This window comes from Sorex araneus, chromosome 1, assembly GCF_027595985.1.
Source record: "Sorex araneus isolate mSorAra2 chromosome 1, mSorAra2.pri, whole genome shotgun sequence".
In the NCBI taxonomy this organism is placed as follows: Eukaryota; Metazoa; Chordata; class Mammalia; order Eulipotyphla; family Soricidae; genus Sorex; species Sorex araneus.
The window spans coordinates 297,351,352-297,378,104 of NC_073302.1; positions in this window are offsets into that span (position 1 = coordinate 297,351,352).

A 26,753-nucleotide genomic window follows, 5' to 3' on the forward strand; every position below is an offset into this window, starting at 1 on the left:
CTTAGACACTGGTTAGAAAAACACAGTTTAGCATCAACTGTCACCTTTCAGGCACAGCTTTGCACTGCAAGGTGCTCCCTGGCTTTTGGTGTTGGTTTTCCCAACCTACCTCCCGTGACAACCTGTTAGCTATGTCCATCAACTCCCAAGTCTTTTCCTCTTGGAAATAAATGTCTCCAGATTTTTATTTCCTAGGTGGTACCAGTCCCGGGCATCCTACCACCTTCGCTTTTGCTCCTTTGACTTCTTTTACTACCTGAAGTTTTTGGTGGTGTTTAACTTTTCTTTTTCAGTTGAACCAGAACCTACACTCAAAGAAGTACAAACATCTCAACTGCAGATCTCAATGAATTATGTAAACATCATTAAGATCATGCGTTTGAAGCTGAGAAAAAATTGAACCTATCCAGCACTTTAAGTATTCTATACGTAGGAGCTACTGTAATCGTATAGTAATTTCCTATTGATGGTAAGACAGGATTTTTGTTCTTTTTTATTTTTTTGGCTATTGCAAAACACATGATTTAAATGATTTCACATTATTTTTCTCCTTTAAATAATGTTGAGTTTATTATAATTTTTGACATCTTAGTGACATAGTTTAGATAAAAAGGAATTTTCACAGAAATTTCCCCCCCAAATATTCTGAAAGCCTCAGGGAAAAAACAGATTACTTGGTTAACCTTTGTATTATTGACTTCTGATGCTTCTAATCACCACTCAAAACGTTTTATGTTGTTTCATTCAGTAGTAGAATCTTCAGTGTCTGCTATTTGGGGATGAAATTCAGAAAACTCCATGAACTGTGATGGGATTGGGGAGGGGGCCTGAGCCTTCCTCTTCGTTTCCTTCAATGGTGAGTAAAGCAGCAAGCATGACCCAGCAAGGCTTGAAACATCTCGTCACTTGAAACTGCCCCAACTTCCCAATGTAGTCTCTACACATCAGTGAGCACACAGGTAGACCCTACACTATGGCTCGGTTTAGTCAGTTCGTGTATTTATAGTGAAACACACTCTGGCAGTAAAGAAAAAAAAATAGGTGTGCTATTGTATTCTTTTAAGTATACACTTCCTTTGAAGTACTGTTTTATTTTATGCCTAAGAACATTATGTTGAAAATGGCTCATCAAAACCAATTCATGGCATAAAATAAATGAAGAACTTACAGCATGGTCTCACTTGACTAACTCTTAGGAAGCCCACGTGCGTTTCCAAATACCCATTATGGTAATACAGATACCATAAAGAAGAACTAAAATTGACCGTATTATAAGCAAATTAGAATATCTTCAATTATTTAGCATATCCTACAGAATAATTTGCATATTCTCTCCTTTATGACGAATGACATCTACCCTTTTGACAAGAGGGCCTTGTTCCCCAAAGCTTACCACGCACATCTGAAACTGCTCCTATCTCAGCCTTTACTAATGGTCCAATTTCCCTGGCAAATATTAATTAGCAGTGGTCAGAGGCCAGCTTCTTCATAGCAGTTATGCAATTGTCTTCTAGAGAAACTTATTGAATTTTAGCCAATGATTCCAAGCTAACAGGATCATTTTGCAATAATTGTCTCATTGTCTTCTAACCCAACACTCTCTCTTAAAACAACTTATATATGGTTTATACAGGAAAAGCATTTCTAACTGATGTTCTTGGCAACACACCTTCTGAATTAACTAAAAAGTATATTAAGAAAAAGTGAAATGAGAGTCAGATGTGCCTATTCTAGACACTTTAGCTAAAAACACTCAATGCATGTTCACCGATCAGTGAGTGAGTGCAAAGCCGACACTCGTTCTCTGAACACAGGCCTTCTGCCCAGAGTTCAGCGTCATCTTCCTCACTTAGAACTCCCTTTAACACATCCCTCCTGATCTTCAGATTGCTGTTTCTCTAAAGTGAAGTGAGATCACAGGGATAGTTGTGAAAGCGCCTGAGTGCAGAGTCTTACTAAATTCTGATGACTTTTCCTCTTCCGTTGACTTGCCCAGAATTAATCAGCAGCAATTACTTCTAGACGTGAGCTTTTACTGAATCATTGCGAAGCATTCAACTTAGTTTCCATAGCAACAATGCTCTTCCTTTCTGTGCTGTTTTTCATCCTTTCATGTCCTACTTAATTGTATTGTTTAATCGCAAAACCAGGTGATCGAGGTGAGGAGGGAGGGAAGTAGGAGAGTCTCTTCCTGAGGATGCCATCTCTCCTCCCCTGTCGCATTGTCACCTACCCCTCTCTCTGCACTCGTTCCTTATCATTCCATGCCTTGCTTAATTATACTGTTTAATCGCAAACCAAGGACAATTAGCTTTACCAAGATTGTCGGGTTTGGTTATTTTTTTTGGAGGGGTCAGACAAAGGTCTGATTCTTGGCAACCAGAACTAGTTAAACTAGTTATGAGGGAGGCTAGTGACTCGGACGAGTCAAGTGTGGAAGTCTCCACTAAGACTCCCACGATTGAGTAGGTTTTTGGCATCCGAATCATGATGGTCACTGGGTTTTACAAAGAAAAGGGACACGGTGTTGAATCTGGCAAGAAAATGGCGTGGTGATCCATAAAGAGAACTCCCCTCACAAAAATAATACATGCTACATTTATTCATTCTTCATTTCTAGAGTCTTTTCCCACAACCTTTTGTGTAGTTTCTAAAAGAATGCCCTAAAAAGTCATCAGTTTTTTAAATAGAAAGCTCTGGGGATTTACAATAAAGAATAAACACAGGTGTTGGATCAATGATTCTGTGTCAGGCCCTGAGTTCTGAACCCAACCCTCTCGGCTGGAGGCAGGGGGTAATGTGAAGAAAGATCTCAGATGAAACTGGGACATACCATGACCCCCCTCATTGAACCCACAAATTAACTTACAATTGATCTGCATGTGAAGAGAAATGACAATAAGGCAGTCTCTATGCAAACGTTCTATGTCCTCAATCCATCAGCTATTATAAAGTATATTTAAAACACATGTGCTTTGAAGCTTACTTACAAAGAGAAAATTTCCACCAAATTCCTAGAAAAGGCCTAGATCAATCTTCTAGCAAATATTTCTACTCAGCATCAAATGTTGTGATAAAAAAAAAGGGAACAAAAGAAGTCATAACTTATAACATACCTGCTTAATTCCACACCCATAAAAGCACAAACAACCTCTGACCTTAACAGGAACATGAACTATGCTTATTATGTATAAAAACAGGTAGCACGGTAGAACAGGAGGTCATGGCATCTGTTCTCTTTGTTCTGTGGTTGTAAGCAGATACTTGCAATGAAAGTCTTCGGCAAACTTTATTTTAGAGATAATCAGACCTTGCATCCTTGGCAGCCCCTCATGGCAGATCCACACGCAATGCTGGATTTCCACTGTCTTCTCTGTCCGAGATGGCTAAAGTTGCTACAGAGAGCACCTCAGGAGAGCTGCCTCCATCCTCTCCCCACCCCTGCAGCTGGAGATGCAGTATAGAATCTCATACGGTTCTGGGGTGTGAATGCAGAAATTTTCTCTCTCTCTCTCTTTCTCTCTCTCTCTCTCTCTTTCTCTCTCTCTCTGGGTGGGGGAGGGCTGGGGCCACATCTGGAAGTCCTCAGGGCTTATTTCTAGCTCTTTACTCGAAGATTACTTCGGAAGATCTCTGGGGACTCTCGGGGGTGCTGGGGACCAAACCCAGGTCAGCCCTGTGCAAGGCAAACACCTACACACTGTACCTGATCTCCAGTTTCTGAATGCAGAAATTTGTCACCACAAACGTACTGGAGTGCTGCGAGCAGATTCCTGACCAAGATGGATGAATGCTTTTGGACTCATGAACTCAACTAGTTCTTGGCACCAGACCCCAACTCATACAGAGCCTGGACTCTGTAGGACCCAGGCTGGCCTCTGTTCATCCAGCTGACTCCCGGCCACTGCAAATCACACCTGGGTCAAGGTCGGTTAGGTTTCTGTCACCTGTGGAACATCTGGACCGTTTCCTCTATGGCGATTGCAGTGCCCTGGCCTGTCTATACTTAGGTCGAAGCTGCAAGACCTTCCTCGTCAGAGCCTCAGGCATCCACTGTGGACAGAACTGTGTCTCCTCAGAGTGCGCGTGCCCTGGCCTCATACCCCAGCGAGATTCTTTCTAGAATAGGGACCTGAGAGTTAATCCCAAGCATCGGCTTCATCCAACGCAAGAGAGGAGGAGGCCTGCGGCCCAGAGAAGGCCAACTGAGGACAGAGCGAAAGAAGGTGGCGACCACAAGCCAAGGGGGAGACCTTGCCAGGAACCATTGCTGCTGGCATCTTCATCTCAGACTCCCAGCCTCCAGAAGAGTGAGGAAATGGATTTCTGTGGTGTAAGCGCCGCCCCAACCATGCGCTGTGTTCTGTGCTGGCCGCCTGAGCAGACCAGCACTCCCAGCCTCCCCACACTCACCCACCCTCCGAAGGCAACCTCGCTCCCTCCTCTCTGTCACCTTGTCTTTACTCGCAGGGCTCTTGAACAGAGATGCCGTCAACCGAATATTTTCTTTATAATTGCATGCATTGGCCGTCAACAGGAATTTGATGTTCTAGCATAATTGAACCCTGATTCTTAGAAACATAAATTCTGGCTTCCCGTCCCTGAACAGGAAAAGAAACATTTTCATCCTTCCTAATGAGTCACTCCATTAGAAATTGGTCAGAAGAGCTTGGGCTTAAGCCACACAGAAAATGTCTGGTTGGTTTGTTGAATTCTGTTCCACTCAGTAGTTCTTGGCACTGAGAACCTCCCTGTCTAGAACAGAAGGGCAGCGGTGTGAAATGTGGGGGGCAGGCAGGGCTAAGAAGGTTCCTGACCTCTGTGAACCCCCATTCTTCCATTTTCCTGTAAAACTTGGGATAGCAGTGTGAAAACTAATAAGATAATAAAAGTTCTTTGGCATCTTCCGTTATTTGTCATCGTCATCCTCAAAGTGGGAAAGGAATAGAATTATTGGGACCAGAGCGATAGTACAGCAGGGAGGGTGTTTGCCTTGTACACAGCTGACCAGGGTTTGATCCCCAGCACCCTATATGGTCTCCCAAACATTGCCAGGAGTAATTCCTGAGTGCAGAGCCAGGAGTAACCCCTGAGTATTGCTGAGTTTGCCCCAAAACAAGCACAAAGGAGAAATCAAATTCTCTTCCATCGACAAAGATGGTTGGAATGCATAACTGTAACCGAAAATTTTTCTTCCCCAAAAGACTCAAGTTTCCACACTCCTGCATTTTGCCCATGCCGACAGTGCTCCTCCTTGGATCACCTAAGTCCTTCTGCCAGATTAGCCAGGCGAGCATCGAAAGAAGCAAGTATTCCAGTGAAACACACTCTCAGAATTCTGTGAGCCGCAGTCGGCAAGCTGGCTTGGAGGCTCACATTTCATTTTCTCCTAGAGCATATTTTTTGGGTTCCTTTGAAGGGAATATCCCAAGTCTTGACTCGGAGGCTCTCAGCGCACATACCATGGGATTACTCAGGTATAAAATATCAGGATTTCAATCTGACACGACATCAGCCCTGGAATTGGACTCTGAAAGGAACTTTAATTGTGTCGGCTAAAAATTGAACCCAACCTTTTGCTGATAGCAAGGCAGCATCTGGTGCTCGGAGAACCTCAAGCAGACTCTGTCACCTAGGAGAAAATAATACGGAAATACCAAACAATAGCACAGCAAGTGTTTTCCATGTCAGAAGGAACACGGTCGATCATAGGTCATTGTTGGTCTGATTTCTGACTCCTCAACTTAAAAGCTCTGTAAATCACGGTCACTGTCACTATTGTCCCGTTGCTCATCAATTTGCACGAGCAGGCTCCAGTAACGTCTCCACTGTGAGACTTGTTGCTACTGTTTTGGCATATCAAATAAGCCACGGGGAGCTTGCCAGGCTCTGCCGTGCGGGTGGGATACTCTTGGTAGCATGCCAGGCTCTCCGAGAGGGGCGGAGGAATCAAACCCAGGTTGGCTGTGTGCAAGGCAAACAGCCTACCCGCTGTGCTATCGCTCCAGCCCAAAAGCTCTGTAAATAATCACAAAAATTTGTAAGTCTGTAACTATATCTCATGATGATTCATTAAAATAAAAAATAAAATAATAATCTAAAAATAAAATTAAATTTAAAAAGAGTGATAGCAAATTCTTTTTAATTATATGAAAAAAATCACCCTCTATAAAAAGTCGCAGGCGCTGGTCTCTCTGCTCTGCAGAGTCTCACTCCTCATGCACTACCAGAACAGAAAACTTCATGACCAACTTCCTACGAATCTAAGGGAGGGGGTAAATAACGCGCTGCTAACATCGCACGCCCTCCTTGTCCAGAGTCCCATGGTCTCTGCTCAACTTTTTTGCTGGTTTGGTAAAAACATGACAAAGCCCTTTTTCTGAACTCCCTGCCTTCTCCTCGCCTGCTTTTGAGCGCAGGCCGGCCATGTGGGCAATTCCAGGTCATTCTCTGCAGGCCGGAATAGGAAACCCAAGTTTTCCTGAGCAAATCGCATCTTTCATGTTGTCGACGGTGAGGTCCCTTGAAAATCAAATGTCTCGAGGTCGTAGGAAATATTTCCCATCGGAAAGATAGGGCACAGTTCTGGTTAAACTAAAATTTTTGTGGCAGTCGTCAAGACCACTTGTGGCATGAAAAATAAATTCACACCATACTTCTTCTCCCAGACACAGAAATATTAACCAGATCTTTCTGACGACTGTTTCTGCAAGGATGAGTGAGCCCAGCTCCGCACAGAACACTCTCACACATCTGAAATTCTTTTCTGAAGCCACATAAGCTGAAGTTTGGGGTGCAGTAAAACCCCAAATTGTCCTCCCAAACACATTGAACCATGTGTTTTCAGAGAAATGCGAACCCATATGTTTCTGATCGCTTGAACAGCTCTGTTAAGACTGCCCAAAAGATTTTACAAGCTTTTCTCAGGAAACTTTTTGTGTTTCAAACTCAAGAATTACATTTAACCAAAAATAAACCAAAGGGAGGTCCCTACCTATGGGGCATTAATTTGAACTAAAGACCACAAAACTACCTTTTAAAGAAAACAATTCGTTTCTGGGACACGCAGGGCCAAGAGCTCTGCTCCTTCTGGTACTTCTCTGGCTACGCTTGCTAAGCTCCTGAAAGAATCACTTTTTAATCAAATTGAAAGAATAAAGCCCTGTAGTAAATCCGAAGTCGAACTTTCTTAAATCCCTCCTCCAAACAAAAGATGTTATCATTATTAAATGGCGACTTTTTGTAAGGTCTTTTTTATCACATGGTTAAGGAAATTGTCACGTAATTTATTTAGCCTTTCAAGGTTAAGTCTGTCTGTGATATAAATTGAAAATTAAGGATTTCTATCTAAATGAAATCCTTTTAAAACATTTGCAAATTTAATAGTAACCTACGGCACCCAGGGGATTTCAAATCCTTACTTCTAATATCCACTGGATTTCAAAAGCAAATTCAAGACCAAATATTTGGAGTAACCTGAGTTTTGCCTATATACTATCTTCTTAGCCGTTTAAGGGAGGTTTACAGAAATGGGACCCTTGAGAGAAGTGATTTTTTTTTCTCAACCATAAAACCAGGTGTGTGCAAAGGTTCATTAACAATCAACACTGTGCCGGGCCTTTCCTGGGAAGCCTGAAAGTTGGATTTTTTTCCTGCTGTACAAGGAAGTAAATATCAATAAATTGTGCTATTAGTTCCAGTAAGACCCAATGAAAGCCTATGCATATTGTAGCTAGTGTTTTTATAACGTAATTGCATGTAAAATGCATTACAAATGCCATAGTATATGAAATAATAGGTATATAACATTTATTATAACATGCAATATACGTAGCACTTATTATAATGCATACAGAACGCATTATGTCATACATGTACCTGTGCACAGATGCATATTATTTATAATATGTATTTGTATCTATCAATGATCTGTTCTCTATTTAGCATCAACCTAGTTCTATTCTCTGTCCATCTATCACAGTATAAAGTTAAACAGCCTGAGCCAGAATCCATCATTGCTACAATAACGAGAAGAGAATGAACGTTGCAGGCCGTTCTCTATGAACCCCACATGGATGGACTGAAACTACACACTGTTGGTTGGAGTACTTGGTGGGGACTAACTCTCAGAATTCAGATGTTCCTCCTTTAACCTATGACCTCCCCCAACCCACTGCCATGTTAGGAAGACTATGAACCATGAACTAGAAGGAAAAAGAATTTATATTATCAGCGAAGTCTAACTTCAAGGTGTTAGAGGCTGACCCCACCAAAAAGGAAAAGATAAAATTCTCCAGAAGTGAAGGCTGGTGTTTTTAAAAATCGCATGCCAAGTTTTTCTTGATGGAAAGGGGAAAGTCCACCATTTAAACAGAATTTCCTTCCCTTCTCTGTGGTTTTTAATTCAAGAAATACTGAACAGTTTTTGCTCTCAGAGCAGTTACCCTTTGCTACTGAAAAGCCCTGTAAATCCTCCTCCAAACCCACTCATTTTGAGAAGCTTCTGTTTCTGTCCTGTGGATGATGCTTTCCAGGTGCAATTGTGGTGAGAAAGAAGCCAGAAGACAAAGGAAAGCAACTTAGAATCTGTAGCCTGTTGCCTTGGAGATCGGTTAGTCCTCAGGTGTTTGTGTTGTTTTTTTTTCTCCTACCTGCTCAGGGTGCATCTATTTGTACCAGAATCCTTGGGCCAAAAACAGGCCTGGAATAAAAATGTCACGAGCAAGAGACCAAAGTTGGTCTGTGCTTGCTTAGGATGAAACAGAAGCAATCCAAATTACTGTCTTAACAAGATGTATCATTTTGCTCAGGGAATAAACTGACCTCACATTTCACTGTACCCAAGAATAGCACTGTAGCACTGTCGTCCCTTTGTTCACTGATTTGCTCGAGCAGGCACCAGTAATGTCTCCGTTGTGAGACTTGTTGTTACTGTTCTTGGCATTTCAAACACGCCATGGGGAGTTTGCCGGGCTCTCTGAGAGGGATGGAGGAATAGAATCCAAGTAGGCCGATACCCAAGAATATATATATTGAATTGAAGGAACTCACTTCTCCCACTTTAGAGAAATACATATATTATTTTATATATTATAAATTGAATAAACATATTATTTTTTCTGAAAATTAAAACATATTTCTCTCAAGTTTTTATTCTTTATATGAAACAAAAGGTAGATTCTATCTTTATAATATATAAATACAGGGGCTGGAGCAATAGCACAGCGGGTAGGGCGTTTGCCTTGCACTCGGCCAACCCGGGTTTGATTCCCAGCATCCCATATGGTCCCCTGAGCACCGTCAGGGGTGATTCCTGAGTGCAGAGCCAGGAGTAACCTCTGTGCATTGCCGGGTGTGACCCAAAAAAGCAAAAATATATAAATAAATAAATAAATAATAAAAATAATAGATAAATACATGTATGTGCATAGAATCATGTATATCTCTCTATATATGAGAGATATATATGATGCATAAATTCTTGCTGCTTTAAAAAAAAAATGGCAAAGTCATTCCCAAGCTAGTGACACCATTTCGTGGCGAAGTCACTGGAGACGAAACAGATTCGCAGCGTATGTCAGGGTGCAAGGGGACCTGTTCTGGAACCAAGTGCTGTGTGTCAGTAAATGAGAGATTACGGACTACAAGAAACCTGAGGCTCTCGACACAGGTGCTCAGGTCCGTAGGCTGGACCCAACTGAGTCCAGTGAAGACGGAATAGACCGCCACTGTCCTTGTCTGTCCGCCTGCCCCAAGAAGCAGTTGTCTCAACTTCCCACACAAAGAGAGCAGGATTAAGCCAAGTTTAGAGCCCGTCTTCCAATCTAACCACGCTGCAGTGGGCCCCCGAGTTCTTCCAGGACTATTCCCTTTCCAGCCGAAGTGATGGGGCAGCACCCAATGGACCACACCCATCGGCAGGGAAAATGCCACTGCCTAACCAGCAACTCTCCCCCGTCCAGTAGTTTCTCCGCTGTGGAAAGGAAGGTCAGGAAAGAGCTGAGAGGACAAAATGTAAAGGTACTACACTATAGATTGCTACTGACAGCTAAAAATAATTTACTGTGTCCTTTGAGGAGAGATTGAGCCATAAAATGTTTTCAAATTGCAAAACAAGTACCACAGACATATGAGATACATTTTTCAGACTTAAGACAGCATATACATTAGACAAGGTAAAATGAGACCTCTCCAGTCAGCTAAGAGAACAAAATTTTCTCCGAAATTCCCTCATTTAAAATAAATAACCAATTGATGGCTTCTCAAGACTTACTTTCTACTGACACTGACGCTGATTGTGAAAATAGGTATTGGAGGGACCAGAACGCAGTGAGATTTGGTGATGAGTCTGAGGAACTGACCTCTGTGCCAACTCATTTGTGAAATAAATTAATGGAAGGGAGGAAAGGGGAGGGGGAAGGGAGGGAGGAAAGGGGAGGGGAGGGGGGAGGAGAGGGAGAGAGGAGAAGGAGAAAAGGAAGGAGAAAGAGAAGAGAGGGAGGTTGGAGGAGAGAAAAGGAGCAAGGGAGGAGGCAGTAGGAGGGAGAAGGAAGAGGAGTCTCTCGGGGTCTTGCCTAAAAACAAAACACAGGAAAGCGGAGTCTGTGGGGTTGCTTCACCTACACATGCCTCTGACCTCACCCTGGGCTGCTCGTGTCCCCAGAGCAGCCTCAACAGTAACAAAAATATCCTCTTCCTGCACTCCTAGTGGGGTGGGCTTGGGCGGGGTCCCAGGAGCAAGAGAGTGGCCCTTACTCATCTTTCCAGCTCTAGGACCCCAAGTTCTAAGAACGTTTGTCAAGGATTCTGGCCAAACCGTGGGCAGTAGGGACTCCCTGGGGTGACGGACGGGGGCCTGGGGCTGCAGGCAGGGAGGAATGGGCAGACACCCACCTCCCGTTCCTCTCCTCTGAAGGAAAACGCTTTCTGACGCCCAGGCCTGACGTTCTGATTCTCTTTAACTGCTGCTGCACTTCCTCGAGTCCCTTTCAATTTGTTGTTGTTTTATTTTGACTTTTAGGCCCCTGCTGGTGCTTGGGCTTATTCCTGACTCAGGATCATTCCTCGGGGGCTTCCGGGGACCATATGTGGTTCTGGGTCAATCCTGGGTAGGCTGCATGCAAGGCAAGCACCCTGCTAGCTGTATGATTGCCCAGTTCCCCAAACATATGTATCCTAAACCAGACGTCTTCCAGCTCTACTCGCTCAAATGACACAGTTTCCCCTCCACAAATCTGCTTTTGAGATCCTGAGTCACTTCAAGTTTTGATGATCTTTTCCTATGTTTATAAACTATTAGGTCAGGATTGTCTCGTATCACAAATGTCCTTTCTGCGAAGATGTGATAATGATTGGAATTGGTGCATTGGGGATCATTTACTGATTTCAAAAAAATAATGAAACAGGTTCTGCTTTACCTGGTTCTGTTCTGTGGGGCTTTACTCATGTGTGAAGACCCCGTGGCCGCCCACCAACAAGATGGTCAGACTTCTTCTTCAAAACCCTGAATGAACAGTTTGAGGCTCTTCCTGTTCCTGGAGAGAGCAGATATCACTGGGCTACAAGAGCACACGACAGGGACAGATGGAGACGTTACTTGCACCTGCTCAAGCAAATTGAAGATCAACGGGATGACAAGTGATACAAGTGACAAATGAATGAAACAGGTCAAAGAGGAGGAAAAGAATAGCTTGAAAGCTAAGAGAAAGGGGAGACAATAACTTGAATGAGATGAGGGCATCTATGAACAAGCAAAGGTCAGTCTCGTATTCCCTATCTCCATCCCTCTGTGTGTAGTTTTCTCTCTGTCTGTGTCTCTCTCTCTTCCTGCCTTCTCCTTCCCTCTCTCCCCCCAGTGTTGCCATGAAATGAAGAACTGGGTCATTCATTCCAATTTGCTCCAACACCAGCTGGGATGAAACTGGGTGCCTGAGCAGGGCTTTGAAACTTTATGTTGGAGGTCTGCTCCACGGCTCAGAAACCCTCCTCACATGCTGGGGGAAAAGGCAGCTCAGATAGAGAAGGGAACACCAAGCAGAGGACCCACTCGGGTTGAAAGATGCGTGCCGAAAGTAGACCATAGACCGAACATGACGGCCACTCAATACCTCTATTACAAACTAAATGCCCAGAAGGAGAGAGCAAAAAGGGAATGCCCTGCCGCAGATGCGGGGTGGAGAGGTGGGACGTGTGGGGGGTGGTGGGAGGGATACTGGGAACATTGGTGGAGGAGAATGGGCACTGGTGGAAGGATGGGTCAACAATCATTGTATGACTGAAATGCAAACACGAACGTTTGTAAGTTTGTAACTGTACCCCACGGTGATTCACTAATAAAATTTTTTTTAATTAATAAATAAATAAAACTGCATCTGGATCTTTCCATCTCTGAAGGAAGACCCAGTGGAGCAGGTGGCGTCGAGAGAGTGTGAAGGCAGAAGTAGGGAGTCCTGTGAGTTTGGCTCCACAGCTTTCCCCGGGAGAGAGTGGGGACTGGGAGAGAGACAGTGTGGGCTCGGTAATTTTAGAGGTTGTCACACATCAGGATGACAAAATATTCTCACTCACGGGATAAGCGGCTTCATTTCTTTTTCTCACGATAATATATTTCAAAAAAATCAGAAAGCTGGTTTTAGAGTCACACATCCCCGCCTTATCCCCTAATAAACAGCAGTCCCCGGCAGCTGGTATGACACCACACCAGCTCTCCACGGCCGCCTCCCAGGGTAAACTGAGCATTCGGGTTTTCCTCAACAAACTCCTGCCTGCTAAAAATGGAGGTTTTGACAGATCTTTTTTTTAAATGTTCCGTGAATCCTAATTTATGAGCAACAGTTGGAAAGGGAGCATGCCAATTAAACCAGATAGTGAGTGCTAAGGCATTGGCACGGTGTCTCCACGTGGAGAGGAAGAGCGGCTGGCGGACCCAAGTGGGAACGCGTACGTCCGACGTCGTGTGGCCTTGGCTTTCCTCGGTTGGCATTTCTTGATGATGCCCCAGTAATTGTTTGCTGAAAATGTATCTCACACGGTGATTTACACATGTGCGTGAGGGTCTCCTCACCACCGCTGGCTTTGACATTTATTTCATTTAGAATAACAATGAAACAGGGTCATTTCCCAGGAAGGCCCTTTCATGCAAGAAGCGTGCAAAATTGTCAAATAAATGGAAATAGCCACCGTGAATGGCTGCGCTCCACAGTGTCAGTTCAAATTAATCTCTATAAGTTATTTTAAACCGTCGACAATAGCTGGAATACTCAGCTTTCTTCTTTTCTGCGGCAGGAACTGAAAGCGCTGACATGGTAAGAACTGGGATGCCCTGACTGACGGACAGATGAGGGGGTGACAGGAAGTTCCTCATTGTTCACCCGGGGAGCCGAGCAGCCAGGCAGAGTGCTCAGCCCTGCTGCCCACCTTTCTGCATGAGCACGAGGGTGTGCGCCCGTCAGGAAGACTGGCCCACTGATAAGAGAAGGAACGGCCCAGAAAGTGGGGTGACCCCTCTCCCCTGCTGACTTCCTTTGCTTCCCGTCATATCTGTAGGGCCACAGGCCCTCAGCAGACTCAGTCTCTGCTTCAAAAATGGCCCTTTTTTTTCCCACTCATTTTCATTAACAGGGGAGACTTATTTTGAATTTAAAAAAAAATAGTCGAGTTTTCTCAATGATTGATTTGCAAAAGGTTGTTGATAGAGCAAGTGTTTTCATCTCAAACGAAAACAAGTCACATTTTCCAAAAAGGAAAGGGGGACAGGAATGAAAAGGCGTTTGTCTCTGAAGGTTATTTCTTTTTAAAGCAATAGTTTATTGTATGTTTTCAACAAGTGACTGGGCATAATCAGAGAATCATAAAGATCACACTTTTAAAACCATACTCTAATTTGCTCTTCTGTGACTACCGTTTCTTTGGCCACACCCGACCCTGCTCTGGGCTTACGCCTGGCTCTGGACTCAGGGATCACTCACGGTGGTGCTCAGGGACCATACGGGATGCCACAAATTGACCCTGGGTCAGTCCTGCATAAGCCAACCACCTTTCCTGCTGTACTATCTCTCCAGCCCCTAAGCTGCAGGCTTTGGGTGTGTGTGGTTGGTTTTTTACATATAAAATGACAATTCAGTGAACAACTGTGTAAGCAGAAAGGGTCAGAAGGATCAGAAGGATCGGGCAGGAAACAACTAGCACAAAAATTCTCAAGAGGTGTTTGGAATGTTTGTGAAGTGTGGGTGTGGGTGTGAGCAGGAGAGAGGAGTTACACGGTGCCAGCCCTGAGCCTCCCCGAGAGTGTCACTTCCAAGGCAAAACCCACTCGGCCTGCAATCCTCACTCTGAAGAACAACGATACACTGTGCCAGATCTAAAGGAAAACAAAAATGACAACCACCCAAAGTTATTGGAGTGAGTTGTACCTCAATACACATCTGCTGGACAGCCAACAAATCACCCCCAGTGAAAAGGAAGTGAGTGGGGTTTCAAGATTTATTAAAGATTCCGGGAGTGGGGAGAAGGTGTATTTTTCTACAACAGTGTTTGTAGAAATAGCGACTGGAAATATATCAAAGGAAACCACACAAGTCATAAAAGTGTAGATGGGCCTTTGACTCTTTGTCTAGTATAAAAATGTAACTGAGAGGAAGAGCAACAATCTTAAGACTCTTCTCAAATCTGATATTAAAAATATCTCCTGAAACTCGCAGTCAGGGCTGTCCCGGGCAGTCTAGTCAACGTTCCATTAAGCTAGGAAAATCTTGGCTCAGGAAGTAAACAGACATTCAATCATGTTTCTTTCAACCACCCAATAAGTTAAAGTAAAACAACCCAGTATTGATTATGGAGAGGTCAAAAGGCAGAAGAGGTTTAGAAAAAAAGCACATTCTCTTTCCCGAGACTAAGGAGAAGAGTTTCTGCCTAGAGTGGAAGAGGGGAAATGTGCTTGAGGTTTATTGGATGAGAAATAGCCGTAAAGAAAACAGCCAAGAGGCCTTCTTGGGAATGGCACAGGGCTTAAAGTGTGGTGAAATAAATAAGACTAATGGTAAAATTCGAGGCAGACAGATGCCAGGCCTGTAGGGTTGCTGGGCCGGTAATCTCTGGATTCCATATTTCATTCTCTCTGGAGCTAAATGACAATGTGATACTTTAATTAGCCTTGACCAGTTTTTTTTTTTTCTCACTTTGCCTCCCCCCAGATAAAAATTTACAGACGCATTGAAAACTTGTCCTCAAGGGGCCCCCCGCCCCCCGCTTCCCAAAGTCACCTGCAAGGGTCTGAAAAGCTTCCCGCTGCGTTCGGGAAAAGGGCAAGCTGGTGTCCGACACCGCAAAACGCACGGCTTCGAGCCTACGCTACGGGACAAAAGAAATGTTATGTCTTTGAAAGAAGAAATTGCACCCGACAAAGAAAATTGAGTCCCGGAAATAACCAGGTGATTTAAAGATTTCTAGATAATCACCAGCAACTAGAATGATAATACTTTAATAACATATTATATCTAAATAGCACCTTTCAAACTCCATCATGCTAATCTACACAACATGTTCACAGGTAAGAAGGAATGGTGTTACTCCCATTTTAGATTAGAAAATTGATAGGTAATAGAGGCCGCTTGACGGAGGTATCCCACTGCTGGCAGTGGACCCAGGGCGAGACACTCGGGGACTCTTTTATTCCATCCTGGTGCCTCGCTGGGGCTGTAAGCCGGCCTCCACTGCATTCTTCGACAACCAGCGAGAATCTCTGGCAGCTGGAGCAAACCCCAGGCTTTCTCCACATCCTGCCCCCACCTGGTGCTGCTGGGCATCCCAGGAAGCCTTCCTGGAGTCTGCAGGGGTAACACCCGCGTTAGTCCGAAGGCTCTGCCCCAGCTGCCCACTCAGAAAACCGAGTCTGCCCTGGGTTAGAGGCTCCAGCAGAAACACTCACAACGCTCAGGCCTCTTTCCCCCCTGCAGGAGGACCCAGGCTTCGCTTTCTGACATCCTGACCGGGATCTTAACTAGACCACCCAGCTCAAGCCGTTTCTTCGCTAGACCAGTGAAGTCACTGAGACTTCCCATTCACGTCTCCGAGCTGTATTAGAACCCAGGTCCTGAGACGCCAGATGCAGGCAGCCCCGGGGACCAGCAGACCCCACCAGCTCAGGGTCGATGGCCCACGAGATGCTACAGCAGTGCAGCCTGGGGAGAGCCTGCAAGAGAAGGGCTCGGTGGCAGGAAAGAGTTGCAGGCCCCGCGGCAGGCCCTGTGCTGGCCCCCCAGGCCCTGCGAGCCCCTCCCCGTCCCCCCGCAGGCCTGCGCTTTCTCCTCCCACACGTGGTTGGCTGCACAGCCGGGTCTCACCTTGTTTTTCATTTATTGCTCAGCAGGGTCCAAGTGCTCTTGAGACAAGTGATCCTTTTCTTCCCCATATGACAAAGAACTCCATACAAAAGCCCTGTTTATACTTCGCAGCCAGCAGATGACATGCTGTCTACCACAAAGGGACATTTGATGAGAGTCATCCGTAAGACTTTGCACAAGTGATTTTTAGGGAGATGCTCTGATCCCCGCAAAGGTGATAACAAGGATGGAACCTTCGCCGGAGGGTTTGGTTATAGCGGAGCCACTTTCACGGACCTCACTGATTGCCTCTCTGGGAAAAAGGCCGAGTCTCTCCCTCCGTACCGGAATTTCCTTGGGTCTTGATACCGTCGTGAAGTTCTGTGACATGCAAACACATTTAGAAAATGATGACTCCGCAATTAAACTTGCCCGAGAATTCAGACAGAGCACACACCATGGTTTGTATTGGCCATGTGCTGATTAGGAATGAGAGCAAGAGAATTTTTGATCTTCTGCCACTTGTAACATCAAATGGAGTCTTCTAGTTGTAAATTTTAGCCACTTTCAAAATGTTACACATTTAGCAAGCCATTCAATATTCTTTAAGGATCCTTATTTGGTCATGTTAAAAATTATAAATATCGAAGTTGACAGTAGTAATCGTTTCTTAAGAGTAGGTATTTTAAAGCCAGGTATGTTCAATATTGAAAGATGCATTCACTTGGAGTTATTTAGTCATTTTGTGGTGGAGTTGTCTACTGATTATAGGGAACATTCTTTCTGAGTGATCTAATCCTATAACTTGGCTCAAAATACTATTTAGATACCAAGGACAACCAACTTCATATCTCTAGCCCAGACTTCTCTGAATTCCTGATTCCTGTAGCCAACACATATGTGTTGTATTCACATAGAAGCATTTTTTACATTCACTGAAAAACTAAGTTCTATGAAACTGATCACTTGAAATTACAAAAAAATAAAATCAAAATAAGCACTGTCACTGTAGCACTGTCGTTCTACAGTATCATCGATTTGCTCGAGTGGGCACCAGTGACATCTCCATTGTGAGACTTGTTGTTACTGTTTTTGGCATATCGAATACACCACGGGTAGGTTGTCAGGCTCTGCCGTGCGGGCAGGATATTCTCGGTAGCTTGCTGGGCTCTCCGAGAGGGACGGAAAAATTGAACCATTTTGCAAGGCAAAAATGCCCTACCCCCTGTGCTATCGCTCCAGCCAAAATAATAGACATGTAAAATTATCAAGCAAGTAAAATTAAAATAATTTGTGCAGCTAATAATATTTTATTATAGTCAGAGATGCATAACAAATTGTATTAGCTTTTTTCGTAATGATTTATTTTGAAAGATTCATATGCATATAGAAACATATGTACTCACACATGCATACACATACACATATGTATGTATATTCCTAGGCTGTATTCTTACCAAAAGAGAAATGTCAATTTGATCATTCTGGCATTAAGTTTTACTGTTTTAGAAAATGAGATCATTATAAAGCAGGAGAAGGATTATTGAAATGTTGGCGATAAAAGCCTGGACCAAGATGCCTGCATCCTGAGATGCAGGTATGATGTGAAATGGGCTGAATGAACCATCAGCAGAAGCACATTATCAGCTAAGAACAGGTTTCCTGTGTGTTAGTTTAGGAACTGTTCTTGTATGTATTGGCTTATAGCCTATAAGCAAGAAATTATTTTATTAATGAAAAATAGAGGAAATAAAGCCATCCATGATATTTGTTAGCAGTATCTTTTAGCTGAATCATCACTGCTGCATGAACGGTGAATTCCTGTGGGCGGTGCCTGAATTCCCCTCACGGGGACTCACGCAGACAAACCACGGCCCTGCCCAACTTTCCAGAAACACCATCACGCCAAGAGTTTTAGAATTTTCATTACAGTCACTGAGATCATCAGAGTCAAAGTGAGGGATTCTTTCACACAGAGCAGGATATTCTTTTTAACAAACCTACAGCTAAATGAATTCATTTGCCCTGAGTTCCTCTTTTCTCAAACCAGGCTTCCGTCTCCCCTAAATTCCCTCTAAGAAGAAATTAGCAAAACTCACCTCTATTCTTCCTTAACAAGTAAAATAATTTCCTTCCTGGAACCCACACATCACTTACTTCTTCCCAATAGTCGGCTAAGAAGAGGGGAACAGGAAAGTGCTAGTAACTAAGCTAACAAGCGCCGGGCCTGAAGAGTTTACCTAGAACTGCAAGCTTAAACCCAAAGTGACAGCCTGTGTTCCATTTGGGGTGTCCCGGAGGGGGACAGGTGAGAGCCCTCCCCGCCCAAGGGACCAGCCCCGGGAGCCGAAAACCTCCAGAGCACAACCGCCACCCTGCTCACAGCCACTCTCCACACTCTCAGGCCAGCCTCACCCACGAGTGAACCTATCCCTGGGCCGTGCGGCCGTGAATGCGACACTTCATACCACCCACCTGACCCGTACTGCAAGACTGGAGACCACATGTGATGGGGTTCAAAGTAGGAGGAAACCAATCTTAGAGAGAAATATTCTTTTTTACAGCTATGTATATATAAGCATACAAGGCTCAACCTTTAACAACATTTTAGTGGACTCATAGAAGGGCTTAATGGCCCCTGGGTGAAACACAACAACCTTCACACTCTTTCGTCTAAGGAAACTTCTTTTTGTAGCATTTACAGCGGTTTTTCATAGCAAACAACACATAATATATTATTTCGGTTCTGCTTTGGGGCAGAAGTTGAGGTTCCGGATGGAAACGTCTGAAGTATGGCAGTGAGAAGGTATAATCATGGTGGGATTGTTTGAATATTAAATGTCATCATATATTGTGAACTACTTTATAAAATAAAAATTTTGAAAAGAAAAAAAATATGCAGCCTGCTCAGTCATAGCTACGGTTGTGGATGCTTTGACTTCCACTCACCCTTCACCGTGTTCACTGGAAATTCCAGACTCTGGGCCTTTGCTTATGTCATCTTCTTCACCTGGAGGCTAGGCCACCAACCCTGCCTCCCTAAATCCTTGTCAAACTCAATCTATGCTTTAAGTTTATTTCAAAAGTACATATTTTTACAATTTTTATAGTATTTCCATTCTAATATTCCCCTCCAACTCTGAATTCTGCCAATTTTTTGGTAAAAACACCTTTCTGATGCATATCCTTTCATGAAACTTACACTTTTCTCTAGTCTGTCACATTTCTTGCTAATATATATACATATATTTAAAAATCATGTTGAAAGCCTACTTGCATGAATTAATGGTTCAAAACATGTAACTAGGAAGCCCACATGTCAGGATTAATATCTTTATACTCTTTATGCTTGTTCTGACAAGGTTATAAATTAGAATAAAGTAGTTAACATTTTTGACTCAGTTTCCTTGTCTATAAAATAATTGCAAAAATAGAATCAACTTTAAAACTTAGTCTGCCAATAGTACCAATAGTAGCTCCATCAAAGATTTCTGCTATGAAGCCACAGTAAGTAGTCTATGTGTTTGATAAGTAAATATTCAGTAAGTAGAGTGCTATCACAAAAGGGCATTTTCCAGCACTGGTGACTTCTGAGAATTGTATGAAAGATTTGCATACAGACCCAGAATATGAAGAAGTTCGAGTTCATTGCAGAGTGTGAGTATGTAGATCTGGAGCCCACTCCTCCACGTCCAGCCTCTCCTTTCCCCCACGTACAACATCACACGTCCTGCCCAGTGCTTCCGGGTGCTCTGGACAACATCCTAAGTCCTGCCTCTCGCCATCTGCCCACCTCCTGCGTACAAAAGCCTGGCCTGATGATATGCCATTCTCTCTGCAATGCACACTTCCTCGTCTGAGATCTCATTCCTGGGCCTCTTGGACCCTACCCCAGTAATCCCTGTCGCCCCAGCTTTCCTTCAGTTAGCATCTGTTCTAGAACCAGACCCCTACACAAGTCCGAAGTTAGTCTGGGCGTAGTAGGTGAGAATGCAAAAAAAAAAAATGAGAGAGAAAGGAAAGGGAGAAGAGAGAGAGGGAGTCTGCCATTTCCTACCCTCTGCGACCCCATTATCAACTTTGGCTGGATACCTTTTCAATGGACCATGTTTAAGCTGACCAACCAGATTACCTCATTCACCTGTTGGACCGACCAGATTACCTCGTTCACCTGTTGGTCCATTCCTGCTGTGTCTAGAGAATCATTAGTGCTCAAATTCTAAAGTTTGGGTTTCCAGCAAAGACAACGGAGACTAAATTAAGAAGTTGCCATAAATGGAAAGTGGTACCTGAGAAGGAAGAGTATGGCAGCCTCGCATAGTTGTATCATTGACAGTGGATCTTCCCAATCCCCAACCTGTTCTCGAATTGTTGAAGAAACAACGTTTATGAGTTCAGGTCGAGAACGTTCCCTTGAGCTTATACTGAATGATTCAAGACTGGATGGCAGAAAGAGTCAAGGCAGAGTAAGAGCAACAGACAAATAGTATCTGATAGTAGAAAGAATGCAGGACAATGGCAGCTATTTTTGTTGTGGTGACCAGACACCGCCCATCTCAGGATGAAAACGTCTGCAAGTAGACACAGCAGGGGAAGGCCTGTTTATGTACACTGCTTACTGCTGCTCAAAGTAGGGAGAATCATGATTCTTTCATAATTATTTGGAGCTTTTTGCAATCAGTGTGTTTTTGAGGTTGTGCACATATATCACACATGCACACACATGCATGCACAAGTATGCACACACACACATACACACTACAAAATGGCTTTGCTTAAATTAATTCAACAGATGTGTTATGATGGAATCTGTCATCTCCTCTAACACTTTTGAGGGGTTTTTTTTGGGGGGGCACACTATTTTTGTTTTGGCCTCAGGGCTCAGGGCTTACTCCTGGCTCTGCATTCAGGAATCACTCCTGGTAGACTCAGGGGACCATACAAGATACCAGGGATCAAACCCAGGTCATGTATGCAAGGCAAGTGCCCTACCCACTGTACTGTCTCTCCAGTCCTATCTTCTAACTTCTTTTATCATAAAAAGTTCCTATTTTTTAGATTTTCATTTAATTGTTACAATGCAAATTAATTTATTAAGCATATCAGTGGCTTAATTTATTAAGCATATCAGTTTGAAAGCAGTATCAGTATAAACATAAATTCTAAACCTAAGATAATGTTGAAACAAATGGTTTCAGTGGGAGAACGAAGGACAAATGTGGATGTGTCAGAACAAAAGCAATCTAAAAGTGAGACTTTAGACGACAGCCAGCAACAAAGGGAGATGAAAAGGCGGGCATCTCGTGGCACATTATTATGTTTTCTACTCAGAAACGTTTCAAATAAAACTGTAATGTCACTGCAACTTTTTTGGAAAAATAAAATTTCAGAGTGACTTATTAGGTAAGCCAATGAGGTTCTGTAGAATCCGCATGAAGCGATGTTTTTCAGTAAAAAAAAAAAAAAAACACATTTGCTCTGAGCAGAAAAGAGATTGAACTTGTAGACATCTTTCAAATTTCACTTTTTACCAATAACTGGTAAAACTACTAAAGGGAGACACAAGGACCCTATAAGGATGTCAGTGGTAAGTACTCTCTGAGGGAAGCCACGCCCCCAGCTCCGGCGAGTTTCCTCATGAAGTGGTTCTGTTAACGCTGAGTGATGCCGTGACACAGGGGAGAAAACGCTATGCTTTCCTTCATCACGCCTGCGTATGTTTTTCTTCACAACTGAGTGCACACAATACCAATACCAGAAAATTTATGATGGAAATTGCCCAAAACCTTTATTCTCTTTTTCATTGAAGTCCATAATAGAGGAAAAGAGATACTTCACTAAGTTAACTTAGCAGTTTGATCCTGGCTATAAATAGGGGGGCGGGGGGATATGCCAAGTTCACTACAAGCCAACATCAAAGTGCGTAAGGAAACTCATCTTCTTATAAATGAAAGTTTCTGACAAAATGCCATTCTTTATAATATTTACTATTCACAAGAAACTGATAGTGGCCCAAAACTAAATCCAAAAATAAATCTCAGCACCAGGAAAAGCAACAAAGTATGAAACACAAATCTAGCTACTCAGTGTATGCTTTGCCTCACTTCCCACTATGTGAATAAATAAGCAACAAGAATTCCACTTCAAGTTGGTAGGTGGTCTGCATTTGGGGCTCAAACATTCTTTTTAACTGAAAGATAAAATCAAAACATTTCTTGCCTTTCTAAGGTACCAAGTATTTACTCTAGCAACACATTATAGTAATATATTCATTATCTTTGATAGTTTAGACCTATCTCTTCCGAGTTAAAATAGAACAAATATTAACATGAAGGCCATAGTGTAAAGATTCTAAAGCGTACAAGCTGGGATCTTAACAAACAGGAGTTAGATGTCTCTGCAAAAATACTTTAATTTTCTTATGAATAAAGTATTCTTATGAATAAAGTAGGCGTGCCTGTCACCAAAAGCCCAGGTCTTCCTTAAGTGGAAGGAGGCCTTTTCAGGCAGAGCTAATCAAAGCTGTTGGCCATGATCTCCTAGAGTGAGCCCCGACTCCTTCGTCCTCCATGCCTTCATCCCCGCTAAACTTCTTCTAATGTTAGAAGTGACTCCAGTAAAAAAATTGCTTCCTGGGTATAGGGTTTTTATTCCATCCATATTCCTGGAATCATCTGAAAAGATCAATGTCACCATTCCTGAGAGGATGAGGCATGAGTCCACATGATACGGAATAAAAGAAACAAAGAATAAGGCAGGATTCAACAAGGTGAGGAAAGTAATTGTGAAATCATGTTCTTTATTAGCAAAGTAAAACATTTTCTACAAATTATTTAGAACATACTAATAATATTTTCTTTGCTTTTTCTATATTTTAATTTGAATCAGTATTTTCCATGTACTTTCCCAAATGTCTTCTTCCTACGTGTTACATCCCGAAACTACCCTATGACATTCTGAAACCTAGAATAAGCTCCAAATTATAGCAAAAATGAAGAGTTGTAAACTTTATGATATTACTTTATGATAACACATATAAGCAGTTTCTAAATTATATTATATTTTCTATGCCAATAGAGCATTAATATTAGATTCTTAACTCTAGCACTTTATACACTTGGTGATTAGGAAAAGAGCACGCATATATTTTAAAACTGGAAACTATACAACCATATATAAGATGCGAAAGATTATCTCCCTTCTCAACTCTGCAGCCCTTCTGTGAGTGCAAACCCTGCTATCAGTTGGGCTGAATCTTCTAAGACTTTTATTTTTTACATAAAACTGTATTTTATACCATTGATTCTTTTAGCATGCTATCAACAAATATATACTTAGTCCATCACATTTACTGGCATTTGTTGCTGCCTCATACTCTAACAAGTAGTTGTATTTTACTTCATTTAACTTTCCTTATAATAATTGAGTATTTTGTTATTTAAAATAATGAGACTTATAATATTTTACCCATAGCTTTGCATATTTGTATAGGAAAACCTTTAGAATAACCTGTTTAATGTTCTCTCCGTTGAAAGAAAGTATTTGTAAACTTTGCCAAGTACATCATCAATAATATTAATTCTCAATGATAATAATACTGACTTTTCCTCTCCTGATCTTTTTTAAAATTTAATGCATAAAACATTACACACCTTCTTATTTTAATTGGGATCCATTGTTTGTGAGCTTGAATATATTTTCAAATGCTTATCAGTTTTTATTTCCCTCTTGGATTGCTTCCTTCAGACAGTGAGCTATTACCCCAGTAGGTTACTTGTAATTTTTTCTTGATGACTTGTAAAAATAAAAAATGTTAAAAGCAGCAGTATTTGCCGTAATAGCTAGTTAAGTTTTTGAGCACTTACAAGTCACCTGGCACTGCTAAGTGCTTTTCCTGGAGGGACACGTTCATCTCAAACCAAACAAATGGAACCAGGTGCATGTCCAGGGTCAGTGGTCAGTATGGAACCTCCCAGATGCAGTAAAGAAGCAAGTAAGCAAGTAAGAAGCAAGCTAAAGTAGCCTACTTCCAACCTGTGCTCTTAGTCACAATTATTCTGCCTTTCCATGTAGATGAATTCATCATAATTTGGGGATTCTGGACCGTATTAAGCTTTAGCCACCACCGAATATTACTGAACTACTTAAAAACATTACACTGCCTAAAGTAATAAATTTCCTGTAAATCTGGAGAATGCCTAATAAGGAAACACCTCATTTTTAATAATGCCAGACAAAGAATGCTACATACATTTAATACCACACTTCCTGTCAATCCAGAGTCGCTAGAGTGATTAGAAATGTAGGAATTCAAGAATGATGCCATGTCATCCAACAAGAGTTGCCTGACAGAGCTTGTTCCAGGTGCCTTTGTTTTCTTGTGTAGGAGAAGAGGCTCCCACTCTGAGTTGGCAGACTTGCGAGTGGTCTTGTCTTTGAGTCATCGAGGTAGTGAAGGTTGGAAGTGTCCCGTTGGCTGGAGGGACATGACACCTGGGGACCACACTCTTGGCTGCAAGAAGAAATCTGGCCTTAAGTCACAGGACACAGGTGCAATCGTGGAAGAGAAGCCAAGCAAGCTCTCCTGAAGGAGAAGGAAATTCTGAAAACGCAAAGGGGAGTTGACACAAATGTGGTCCAGGAAAGCCCATTGAGTTCAGGAATTAGGAGCTGAAATTAGCAGCCCCTAAGGGCCAAGAAGGAAGTCCTGATGGTGGGTCTGCTTTTCGGGAGAAGGGTCTGCGGGTCAGACTCAGTAAAGGCACATGCTGGCAGGCAGGCTGGGAGGAAGGCTTGAAAGTCAAGAGTGGGGCAGACGCCCTCGGCCCAGAGAAGATCCGGAGCTGCTGCTCGAGAAACAGACCCTCTGCTCCCAAAGACTATGATCCAAGAGGTCTTCTAACCCATTTTGGCACCCAGAGCGGCTTCTTACAGACATGCATCTAGACTGTGAACTGAGTTAAAATATCAGAAATCCAAAACCAAGAGCTCATAGAGTCTTCATTCTGAACAATGAAAAGAAATTATTAAATGATGCCTTTTCAGCAGGCCTGATTGTTGGGGGGAAATTCCAAACAATAATAGTGAGTTCTCTATTGAAATATTGAATGAATTCAAAGTATAGAGAATAAAATGAAGATTATTAGCTACTTAGGAGGTGGCTGGGTGGGAGGGGGGTATATTGGGGTTCCTGGTGATGGAACAGGTGCACTGGTGAAGGTATGGGGGTTCAATCATTGTATGACTGAGACTTAAACCTGAAAGCTTTGTATTTTTTTTCAAGGTGATTCAATATAATAAAATTAAATTAAAAAAAAACTAGTGGGACAGAGACATGTATGTTCCATGCAGCACTGTTTACAGTGGCCAGAATCTGGAAAAAAAACAGTGGGGGGGGTGGGGGGGTGGGAGGGATCCTGGGAACACTGGTGGTGGAGAATGGGCGTTGGTGGAGGGATGGGTACTCGATCATTGTATGACTGAAACGTAAGCACAAAAGTTTGTAAGTTTGTAACTGTACCTCATGGTGGCTCATTAAAAAAATTTTTAAATAATAATTAATTAATTAATTAAAAAAGAATGGTGTAGAGAAAGATTCCATCCCTCCAAAACCAGCACTGCTTCAGGAAGGAGGTTGTGATTCAGTCCCTGGCACTGGAATAAATAAATAAATATACATACATACATGTGTGTGTGTTTGTGTGTGTGTGTATATATAGAGAGAGAGGCCTAGAGAGCGAGAGAGAGAGAGAGGGAAAAAGAGAGAGAGACCTAGAGAGTAAAAGAGAGGGAGAGGGATACCTAGAGAGCAAGAAACAGAGATTGAATCAGAGAGAGACCTAGAGAGCAAGAAAGAGAAAGAGGGAGAGAGAGAAACCTAGAGAGTAAGAGAGAGAGAGGGAGAGAGAGAACTAGAGACCAGAAGAAGAGAGAGAGGGAGAGAGAGAAAGGGAGGGAGAGTGGGAGAAAGAGAGAGAGAGAGAGAGCTTTACAAAATCCTTGCCTGCACAGACAGCAATTCCAAGCCAAACACAAACAGGACGTCACTGGGGGCTGGGAGAGGTGGAGCGTTCGAGGTGAGGACTGGACAGACGTCTCGGGCGAACACTCACGTTGCTGCTACTAAAGATCCCACCTTCCTGGGAGGCAGGGAAGTTCCCAGCTACTCCCAAGTTTCACAGCGACTCTAAGACTGACCTCCCACCCCGCCCCCTGCAGATGTTCCGGTGTTCCCTGACTGCCAGAGCCCTGGTCACCGACACCCTCACACTTGGCCGTCCACTCTAAGCTGGCCCCAGTCAGAATCTCCCCTGGCCGCCCGGGCAGTGAGGCTCCAGGCGAAATCATGTTCCTTCCCTCGGGAAGCTCATCGGTGAGGCCCAGCAGGAGACGCGGCAGGCTGCACCCAGCTCTGGCCTCGGCCGGACCAGCCCC